Source organism: Telopea speciosissima, chromosome 5, assembly GCF_018873765.1.
Source record: "Telopea speciosissima isolate NSW1024214 ecotype Mountain lineage chromosome 5, Tspe_v1, whole genome shotgun sequence".
Classification (NCBI taxonomy): Eukaryota; Viridiplantae; Streptophyta; class Magnoliopsida; order Proteales; family Proteaceae; genus Telopea; species Telopea speciosissima.
Genome location: NC_057920.1, coordinates 20,634,146 through 20,642,596, shown reverse-complemented (window position 1 = coordinate 20,642,596; position 8,451 = coordinate 20,634,146).

The following is an 8,451-nucleotide window of genomic DNA, read 5'->3' as shown; positions in this document are numbered from 1 at the left end:
TGCCATTTGGCCTGTGTGCCATCGGATGTGCACCACCGCCCCGTCGGTACTGCAGAGGATGGTGAGTGGGGTTCACAGATTACACCTACGCATCAATTCTAGTGCCATTATGATAGATGTGCGGCATTAACCCTTATCTATTCAAAGTAATAATAGGAAGTGGAATGAAATCTCTTGTACCTAGCACCCATATTTGTGGTGGTTATATATATTTCATAAAGCTAACCCTAATAAAATCGATACATATTGGATGTTGAAACATTTGATGGTATGAAATCACATTTCTGGTGGAACAAAAAATTTTCCTAAATCTTTTTGACTCCCAAATACCGGAGCAGCATCTGATCTGCTCTCCTAAAACCAGAACTGGGTCAGGTACCCAGTCAAGTGGAGACCATAATTCAGCCCTTTCACTCCGTTTATGCACCCAGATGAGCTTTGGGCTCGGTTGCTCAAATCAAAGTATTTTAGGCAGTTCTGTTTCTTGGATGCCAAAAAATGTGAAAAAAAAACACTTGATGGATTTGGAAGACTCCTGTCCGCTGCCTGGACAGGACCGTGCTGTTCCTTCCCATGGGGGGGCCACATGGGGGGGGGTTGCAAATGATGACCTAACCCCCTGCCTGAACACACTGTCCAGGCAAGGTTAAGTCGACATTTTGCGCCCCCATGTGAGGGGACAACACGGTCCTGTCCGGGCAGCGGACAGTAGAGGAAAAAAATTCTTCAATGGGTGCATGCGGTTCTTTTCCTAAGGACGTGCATGTGATTCTATTCCTTGGGAAGAGCATACATGATATATATATATTTTTTTGGACAAATACGATACTTATAGTAGATCAAAGTCAGAGATACACAGCAGTTTTAGAACATCGAGCATAGTTTGCTAACTTGTGAATCAAATACACAAAAGTTCTAGCTTTCTTGCAAAGTTAAAAATTACTGAAATTCCTCAAAATATGCCTACCATCCCGTAAGACGACGTAAAATTCCCATGGCCATTGAGTTGTTGTAGACTTGTAGGGTTCAGCCAATGTATAATGTCCTTGCAATCAGTCTAGATATTGAGAGAAGTGCTTTGAGACTCCCTTATTTGTTGTAGCCCGAGGAGCACCCCTTGAGCTTCTGCCTCTTGTGCTGTTCCTGCAAAGCCTAAGTTAGAATATCCACAGAGAAATGAGTCATTCCGGAATAGTAGGGAGTCAGATGGTAGGGAGATTAGCAACTCATTTTTGCAGAGATGTAAAGGGGTTGGGGTAGAACTGATTTGAGGGAGACATGATGGTGAGAGATTTAGATCTTGAATCCATTTGTTAATATTATTTAATATTGCCAATGGGTTTGCAGGAGTATTGTTAATGTGGCGTTTATTCTGTTCATTCCAGATGAAATAGCAAGTTATTGTGAACAAGGATAGGAAAATTTTTTATTCAAAATTAGGACAGGGTAGTGGTTGAGTAAGGAGAGATGTGCAGAGGTGGTAGATGGAGTCAGCCCTTAAAAATTCGGTTCTAAGTCCTAGAGGTCCAGCCAGCAAAATGTGTTTGGAAATGTTGCAGGAGAGAAAAAGGTGCTAATAAGATTCAATGATAGTGTTACCACACAAAGCACATGATGTTTCTATGTGATGAAATCTTGACAAGATAGATCTTGTCCCAAGGCCATTCAAAAGGAGTTTTCAGCAAAAGATCTTAAATTTAGGATGTATTTTTAAGGACCATAAGATTTTCCAAATTTTTGGTGAAGGTGATGGACCAAGTAGAGGGTTGATAAGGTAACGAGCCGCAATTTTTATGGTGATGCTACCCAGTTTGGTTAGGGGACAGTATAGAAAGTCCACATGAGGAGTGTTAGAGAGTGGAATGTTGGAGTGTGATGCCAGATCAGAGGGGAAGATGGAGGAAATGAGAGGTACATGACCTTCCACAGATGATATCAGAGACGACTTGGTATGACTGCCTATTGATATTCGGGGCATCCAAATATGCGGGAGAGTGCCCCGGAATCCAATTACCATCCTAAAGAGGGATATCAGATCCAGTGTCGATTTTCCATTTGGATAAATTCCTGAGATGTGGCCAGATGTGACCAATACTGTTCCATACCCATGAGTCCGCTTTAGGTTTGAAAGACAGGTTCAAAATGGACTTATTGGGAAAGTACTTGACTTTGAGAAGTTTACACCATAAACTATTAGGTTGAGTGAGGAGGCGCCAATCAAGTCGAATTAAAAGGGCTTCATTGTGGTTGGCAGAAAGTCTCAAACCCAACCCCCTCCCCCAATTTTGGGCTTGCAAATAGACTTCCATGAAATTAAAGCAAGTTTTTTCTCATCCTTTTGCACTTCTCTCTAGAATTTAGAACTAATGGAATCTAAAGTGGTGTGGATGGCTTTTGGAAGGAGGAAACAGGACATAGAGTAGGTGGGCATAGAGCAAATAACAGATTTGAGTAAAATTGTACGTCCAGCTTGTGACAGTAAAGAGGATTTCCAGGACGAAAGTTTCCTTTGGACTTTGGAGATTAGGCCAGCACAGTGGTTACTCTTCCTTCTAGAAATGGATACAGGGGTGCCAAGATAAATGGATTTTGAGGTAATCTCTTGCATCTTGAATCTCTTACAAATCGGGGAAAGGGTCTCCGGTGGGGTGTTATTGCTGAAAAGAGCCTCACTTTTATTTCAATTAATAGACAATCTAGATAGATCCTCAAAGAGTTGTAAGATGGCCTGAATGGTATCAATGTCATCCATGGATGCATGACAGAAAATCATGGTGTCGTCCGCAAAGAGTAAATGGGTGATTTTAGGTGCATGTCTAACAATGTGAATTCCCTTAAAAAGATTAAGGTCATGATAGGTGGCTAACAATCTGGAAAAACCTTCTATAGCAAGTATGAAGAGATAGGGGCTTAATGGGCATCCTTGTCTGATTCCTCTAGTAAGCTCAAAGTAATCAAAAGCTCCACCATGTAGTTTGATGGAATAAGAGACTGAGGACATTAGATGGTAAATCATATCACACCATTTAGAGGAAAAGCCCATGAATGAGAAAAGGCTTTGGATAAAACTCCATTCCACTTTATCTTAGGCCTTAGACATGTCAAGTTTAATAGCAATCCATCCTTGTTTTCCTTTGTATTTTTTGAACTATTTCATGAGCAATGATGACATTGTCGGAAATTTGGCAGCCTTTTACAAATGCAGATTAGAAAGGGGATATGAAGGAGTCAAGGTGATTTCGAAGTCTGCCAGCAAGGATTTTTGCAATGATTTTGTAAGAGACTGTACAGAGACTGATGAGTCTAAAATCCACTGGTAGAACGGCAGTTTTCCTTTTTGGGATGAGAGTGATAAGTGTATGATTTATTTTTGGAGGGAGGGTGCCAATATTGAAAAAGGAATGGACAAGGTTCATGATGTCCGATTGTAACATGTCTCCGTGCTTGTGATAGAAAATGACCAAGAACCCATCATGATCAGGTGCTTTATAGGGACCAATACTGAACACAACATCCTTAATTTCCTATAAAGAAGGAATGGATGTAATGCTTGAGTTAGAGGGATCCATCATGATGTTATAGAAAAGAAGTTCAATGAAGGAAGGGTCAAGGGGGTGAGAGGTGGTAAAGATGGATGAGAAGTGAGAGGTGTAAGTGGCCGCAATTGATTTTGTATCAGTGATAAAAAGGCCATTGACATTTTTGATGCAATCAATTTGCCTAGTTTTGTTGTTGATCTTGGTAATGGAGTGATAAAAAAAAAGTGTTCCTGTCCCCTTGAGTCACATAGAGGTGTCGTGACTTTTGAAACCAAAAAATTTCCTCAGCTTCAAGGATCCAATGGATATGGGAATTAATTTCAGAAATTTTTTCTTCAACTTCAGGTGATGGTACAGAGTTTTCAAGGACAAGTTGATTGAAAAGAGAGTCACGAAGATTAGTGATGTTACCAAAAACATCACGATTCCAATGGATGAGAAAAGGTTTAAAGTGTTGTAACTTCACTGTCAGGTTATCAAGATTCCCTAAAAATTTCCATTTGGATTTGTAGAACTTAGAGAAGCCAGGATGAGAGAGCTAGACAGCATGGAAATGGAAGAGTTTTTTATGATTGGATAGAGAAAAGCTAGTTTTTAGAAATAGAGGGTTATTGTCAGAACCGAATGCTGGAAGAGTAGAAAGGGATATAAGATTCCACTGAGAGGTCCAGAGAGGGTGAGCCAAACAATGGTCACTTTTTTCCTTTATTAAATTTGGGATTTTTTGTTTATTTAACCAAGTAAAGGGAGATCCCCTGATGGGTAAATTAATGAAGTCAAAGTTGGAAATGAGGATTAGGTTTTATGCTAAAAAGTTTGTAAAGGATGGGGGGCAACCCCCAAATTTATCCTCAGAATACAATAGTTGGTTAAAGCCTCCCATGAGGACAAAAGGAATCTATAAATTAGAGATAAATGTATTTAACATTGACCAAAACTCAAGCCTTTTGGTGGGGGAAGGTGGTGCATAAAGTCTAATGAGGCACCAAGGTTCATTGTATCCAACTAGTGAAGTTCAAAGCTATAAACCGAGGTCTAGATATGACAGAGTCACAAGAGATTGACAACTTCCCCAAACAAAAAAGGTCCCCACTAAGACCCTTAGCTCCATAACTTGGAGAGAAACCAAGCAATTTATAATTATTTAGAAATCTAGGCATTTTAAAGGTCTCCAAATTAGGTATCTTAGTATCCATCAAGAGAATTATGTCCAGGTTATGAGATGACAAGTGTTTCCGTAAAGCTTTTACAATTTTTTGAGAGTGTAGACTTCTAACATTCCAGCAAAAGAAAATCATAGTTACAGAATTAAAGAAGACCAAGGTACAAGGCAAAATGTGCGGAAGCAGGAAAATAAAGGGTAAACACAACCACAAAGAGAAAAATAAAAAAGGTAGAAACACAAGATGAGGAAGAGACCTGATGTTAAGCACAATATTCCTCCTAAGTTTGAACAAACATATGCAGACACTCCGGAAAATCATAAAGAAACAATCAAAAGGAATAACAGAAAAGAAAGAGAATAAGATTAAAATGACCTGGATGGATGAGTGTGGAATCCTCTGTGTTGCACAGTAACAACTATCCTCCCCTAAAAAAGTATTGTTCTTCATAGTAGGGGTTGGATTGTTCCTCTCATCTGATTGTAGTTCAGATACCAAGGCACTAGTTTGGACTTTGATTTAGAGCGGGCAAGGTGATCAATATATTTCTTGAGAAAATCTGAATTGTTGGAATCATCAGAGGTGTCAAAGTTTACATCCCCAAGTTTTCTCTTCAGGCATCCAAAAGACTCTTGCCCATCAAAGTGAGAACAATTGGGATGGATGGAGAATGAGTTGGAGGAAGGTTGACAAATATCCAAGTGGTTAAAGGGTAGAAAAGATTGAGTTGGTTGGTAAGGTTAATGGGTTCCCAGAAGACCCGTGGGAGAAAAAATAAAAGTGTTAATTGTAAGAGCGTTAGAGTTAAGATAACTTGACGAAAGGGGGGGTAAAGCTTGAAAATTCATAGCTGGCTCAGGGAAAGGGGGGAGGGAGGGTAGAGATTTGCCTAGGAGTTTGTCTTAGATGGTTTGGCTCCATTGTCAGGCAAGCAAGTCGAAGCAGGTACCTTCTTAGCATCATCTAGTGGAGGCAAGGGAGCTTGACTTGGTGCTTTGGAAAAACCCATAGAATACTCTTCCTGTAAATGTTGAGAGACGTGTTCTGCAGACAGAAATGTAAAACCAGGTTGAAGGTTAGAGTTTGTCAAACAGATTAAAACCTCCAACTCCTGGACCGTAGATTGATAGTCCGCTGTAGAAAACCTAACTCCAGAGCAATTAAAATCCCTTGAATCAAGTTGTAGTGTATCAGTTGGCTGGATATAAACATCTTATTTTTGTTTAGACAAAGCAACATCATTATGAACAGCATTGAGGAGGCTAGTGTTGTTCAAAATTACAAATCTTGTGGAGATTGAAAAAAATCAATGTCAACCTTGGTAGTAACTCCATCTCCCTCATTACTCCTTTTAGCAGAACTTACTTTTTCAGCATATAACAACATTATTAGAGCAATTCATAGCCCCAGAATGGATGCCAACAAATAAGGGAAGTGTCAAGTAGAAATCCACTCCTTGTAATGGTTTATCACGATATAGACAAGCAGCAGTGCGATGAGAAATTAAACCGCAAGCAAAGAAACATTCAAATCTCAAGAAAATCACCACTTCATTATCGACACCCATTTCTAGCTTGGTCAAGGCACAAAGAGGTTGTTGGGGATTAAAAAGCACTTTTACTCTAACAGTCCAGGGGGGTAAGCCCTAGTGTTCCCAATTAAAAAATGTAGCAAGTGGTTTCCCAAGAGGAGTAACCGCCAATGAAACTGATTGTTCATTAAAACAAACTTCATGCACATTAAGAAGTTGGATTCAAACTGGAATTTTCCTGAACTCAGAGGAGTCACAATGAGGTTGAAAATGAGACCCCAGAAAAAGGTGAAGAAAATTTTCCGAGAACCACCAAGGGGATTCCAAAAAAATAAAATTCATTTCTTCAAAAGAGAAAAATTCTACAGAGAAAAAACCTCCATTACAAACATGAATCTGTTTAACTCTCAACGACTACCACAAGGTGGCCAGATGATTTTAAGAGTAAAAATTGGATGGTCAGCTCATCTAAGAACCATACCAAAAAGTGGTAGGACCAGCAAGAAAATGTCATCATCGGCGTCCAAAGATGGTTCAGAAGTAGGGATAGAAAGAAAGTAACTTTTACCCCGTTGGAGGGATTTAGAAGCAGTCTTTTGGTGGGTGGAAGATGAGGACCCAGCATTTAAGCGACGATCTTGAAGACCGCCAAAACCTGATGCTGGTTCTCGGCCATCGGATGAAGAGAAAACATTGTTTGATCCGAACAAATGGTGGTGATCAGATTTCTGCCTGAGCCAAGGGAGAGTAATGGGACTCCACTGAGGTCGTCTTGGTGACGGCCTGACTGGATTTTTGTAGTTATTCGAGCGATTAAAATGCGCCGTAACTGCACCGAAAAGAGTAGAAATAGATGGGGTTTCGATTGGGGGAGATGGGGACTAGAGATAAAAACCACAAAAGGTGGGGGGGGACCAAGAGTGAAAGGCGAAGAAGGGAAAAGGAGATAAAGGGGAGGTGGGGACCGGGGGAGTAAAATGAGATTAGAAAAAAGAAAGCCTTAATGCCTTGGTATCTTAAACGATTAGATGAGGTGTGCAACACAGAGGATTCACATGAAAAGAGACAGAGAAAGAGACAGAGAATAAGAGACAAGAGAATAAAAGGTAAGGGGAGGAAAGAGAGAGGGAGTTAATGGGAAGGGGAAAGCTGGAAAGGAAGGGGTCTTCCATTAATTTCGTCTTCGCCAATAATATTAAGAGTCCCTTTCTCTTTGTTTCCCACTTGCAAAGTTCCCTTTATTTTGATATTTTGCAAAGTTCCCTTTAGGAAGTTGAGATATTGAACTCTTTATTAGACATGGCTCGCATACATGATATTCTCCCAACTAGATCATGATATAAAATATATATCTAATGCAACATGGAGAGTATATACAAGCATGCAATCAATATAAACGAAAGGTGTTTCAAATATATTTTGGATTCATGATCGGAGAAGGTTGCTTGCAAGAATACTCCCTTGTTTGTAACGATTGTTAGTTTTGTCTATATTCTTTCTTTAAACCTTTAGGGTTTCTTCATCATGCATTTAATGGGCTAATGGTGACCATATAAAGAACAAGGAGAAGGACCAACCCTGCAAGAAAATAAAAGATCTCATTTTCCATTAAAGGATATTAGAATCAAATCCGCACGTGCAAAAGTATTTATGCAAATGAAAGTGTGTCAAATAAAGCCCAATAACCCAATATGGGATCACTTCCTAGTATCGGACTTAACAGACTTACCCATCAGTAGTTAACAGTTCACTAACCCAATTTTTAAAACCAAAAGAAGGATTATGTTAAACCACTAGAAAAGGAAACCTTACAATCTCCCATTTGGAAAACATACGTCATTAGTTTTAGATTTAAAATATTTTATTAAAATGACTCTCTGGATTAGACAAATAAAATGTGCCTACTAATGAGAAGTGTTGAACTGAATATGCACCTTAAGCAAATGTCTTGGTCCAAATGGGACTACAAACACCTCAACTATGCAGATCTTTACATTTGAGAAGATATGGGATCAAACCATGTTTCTATATCTCAGTTTTGTGGTTTTCCAATATGAAACAATGGGTCACTACCAAAATGTAATTGGTTTCGATCGAAATCAGTATTTAGACTGAGACCTGGTTGGACCACTACTATAAAAGACAAATACTCAATCGAAACTTGTATATTTCAACAAGTTTCAATTGAAAGCTTCTGGTTTGTGGGTTTCGACTACAG